Genomic DNA, 3,051 nt, shown 5'->3' on the forward strand with positions numbered 1-3,051 from the left:
GGGGGGGGGGGGGGGGGAGCCGAGAATGAGACTGGCCCAGTCTCTGACCTCACAGGGCCGAGGGTCAAGCAGTAAACTCAAGGATTAAACATAGAATAGCAAATGAAGTGTGAGAGTGTTAGGACAGAGTTCAGCCAGACGTGGGAGGAGACAGCAAACCACACCAAGCCTAGGGGGAAGTGGCATTTCCCTGGGAGCTGGAGCATGGGCTGCAGTTGGCCAGGTGAGAAGGGGGTTGGGACACGTGGGCTGGGGATCAGCTGATGTGAAGGTGTGAGGTGAGGCAGCACACAGCACGTTCCAAGAGCTGAGCAAAGTCTGCAGCACGAGCAGAGAGTGGGGCGAGATGAGGGGACCAGGTAAGGGGAGCTGGGGCCAGGTGGTGGGGGAACTTGGAAGCCAGAGCAGAGAGGGTAAATGTCACCCTAAGGGCTGTGCAAAGCAGGACCACAGATTCTGATTTTGATCGGTCCCATGGCTGCATTGTGAGGCTAGGTTGGAGCTCTGGAGGAGAAAGCACCATCAGGAGGCTGTGGCGGGCATCCAGCGAGAGATGATGGCGGCTTGAACCAGGCTGTTGGCAATGGGCATCAAGGGAAGTGGGTCCTTTAAGGGAGAGTCAGGCAGCAGCTTCAGCACGATTTGATGAAGAACAGTGTGAGGTGGGAGGGAAAGGGAACCTGCGGGATATGCGCCCAGCTTTCTGGTTTTGAACGACCAGGCAGATGTAGGGACTACTTAACAAGATGGAGACACGAGGTGGGGCAGGTTGGAGGGAGGACAGCAAGTTGAGTTGATTGGACACATGGGGTTTGAGGAACCCATGGGACATGTGAATGGAGGTGCCCTGTGTGAAGTTGGCTCTGGTTCTAGAATTCAGGAGAGAGGCCTGGGCTGGAGGGACAAAAGTAGAGGCCACCACCATAAAAACAGTGCTGGATGTGAGGGTGGTGGGTGGGGTCAGCCAGGGAGAGTGTGGAGAACAGAGGCCCCACGGGGGTCCGAGGACAGGAGGCCAAGGAAGTGAAGGCAGAGCTGGGCCAGGTGGGATCAGGGGTGGGGGAGCTGTCCACCGGGTCAGATCCTCCAGAGAGGTCAAGCTTCCTGAGGTTGAAGAGTGTGCATTGGTGTCTCAGGCAAGGAAGGCAATCTTGTCCTTGAGGGCCGGGGCGCAGATAAAAGGTGATGCTTGGCACGTGGGGGAGCTGTCCACCGGGTCAGATCCTCCAGAGAGGTCAAGCTTCCTGAGGTTGAAGAGCGTGCATTGGTGTCTCAGGCAAGGAAGGCAATCTTGTCCTTGAGGGCCGGGGCGCAGATAAAAGGTGATGCTTGGCACCGGGGGCAAAAAGTGAAACAGGCCCACAGCTGGAACAAGATGTGGGATCAAGAGAGACTTTCATTTATTTATTTTTCCTTTTTTAAAATGGGGAAGACCAGAGCTTGTGTAAACGCAAAAGGCACCAGGAGAGAAACTGGGGGCATTGAGAGGAGGATGTTGGGGGAGCAAACTGTGAGAAGAGGGGAGGGAACCAGAGCACAGATAGGGGATCGGCCATGATGGGGGAGAACCCTGTCTCCATGTTAGTGGGTGGAAGAGGACTGGGGGGCAGAGGCAGTTGGGCTGGGGGTGGGTACATTGAAGTTGTTCTGACGGCTTCTGGGTTCTTGTGACCAAGCAGAGAGGAAGGAGACGGAGGCAGGGGGAGGCCAGAGTTTTAAGACATTGAGGGGAGAATGAGAGGGACAGCTGGCCGAAGGAGGCAGGGAAGCCCAGTGGGTGGTGCAAGAGGGCAGGGGTCAGCTCAGGGAGGGGCCGCAGGATCCCCTCTGGTGGGGCATTCAGGAGATTGGTGGGAGAACAGGAGCAGAGGCCCACAGAATTGGAGCTGGGTTGGGAGTGAAGATGGGCGGGAAGCTGAGCGGGAGGAGCAGGCCTGAGGAGGCAGAGCATGAGCGTGCCATTTGAGTAACTGAGCTGAGGAGAAGTCAGGGGCTGGCCAGAGAGGGGCTTCTGACCTTGTGATTTCAGCCCTGCTTCAGGTAGGGCCCCAAGAGAGGTGGTGGGAGGGGCAGGGGTTCCTGGAGGGAAGCTGAGGAAGGTGAAAATAAGAGGTCAGGGGTGTTAGAGCTGGACTTGAGGACTGGGGACCCCAGGCCTTAGGGTAGGAGGTGGTGGCCCTGCCTCCAGGCCCGAGATCCTTGGAGTCCAAGGAGGAGACTGTGATAGTGGTGGGGCCCCTGCCTTGGGGGACACTATTCAAGGCACACCAGGCGGGAGCCTGTGTGGGACATGCACCAGCAGCACCCTCAGACCCACAGGGCCCACCTTGTCTTGAGGTGGGGCTACTCTTCCTGCCCTCTTCCCCACCCCCAGGAAGGCTGCAGCCTGGGAACTCCAAATGGAGCTGAGGGCCCCAGGTTGCCTAGAAGTTCTGAGTATGGGAAGGGAGGTATTTCTTGGTGGTCTGTGGCACCCCATCCCCAAAGGGCTGGGATCAGCACTCCCTGAAGCCGCTGCTGCATCTCTCTGTGCAATCAGCCTGCGTCCCAGGTTCTAGGTGAGGGTCAGAGTCACCCATGTGCTCTGAGCTTCAAGGAGCTCTCATAGCTCTACCTGCCTGCACAGGGGAGCGACCCAGGGCAGAGAAAACCCACCATACAGCATCAGAGACCATCCCAGTTCGAAGGATTTTCAAGGTCTTCCAGTTTACTATCTTCCTGGCTCTGCTGGGGAAGTGGAGGCCCAGAGCAGCCACAGGACCACCCAAGGTCACAGGGGCCAGGTGAGAGGAAACCCCACCACACTCCCAGTCCAGAGCTCCTCCTGGCTCATTTTCTCTCCTCATTCAACCGCCTTGCCTACCCTGGAGCAGTGGAGAGAGGGGGGAGTGGGGCCCCCGCTGTGGTGGGGAAGGGTCCTAGAGCACTCTGGGTCTTCGGCAGGTGTTCCTCTGGGGCAGATAATGGAGAGATGGCTCTGGCTGCAGAGATGTGGTCTAAAGGGAGCCTCTTGGGCTGTGCAGAGGTTCCATGTCCTTCCAGGCTCCTTTT

The 3,051-nt window shown here is 57.9% G+C and overlaps 1 protein-coding gene across 1 annotated transcript in view; it reads left to right on the forward strand.

The window, feature by feature from the left end:
- Positions 1-3,051, forward strand: part of SFXN5 (sideroflexin 5) — a 126,201-nt gene that overhangs the window by 107,435 nt on the left and 15,715 nt on the right. The window lies entirely within an intron of this gene.

Source organism: Galeopterus variegatus, unplaced genomic scaffold (genome assembly GCF_000696425.1).
Source record: "Galeopterus variegatus unplaced genomic scaffold, G_variegatus-3.0.2 Scaffold2875, whole genome shotgun sequence".
Taxonomy (NCBI): Eukaryota; Metazoa; Chordata; class Mammalia; order Dermoptera; family Cynocephalidae; genus Galeopterus; species Galeopterus variegatus.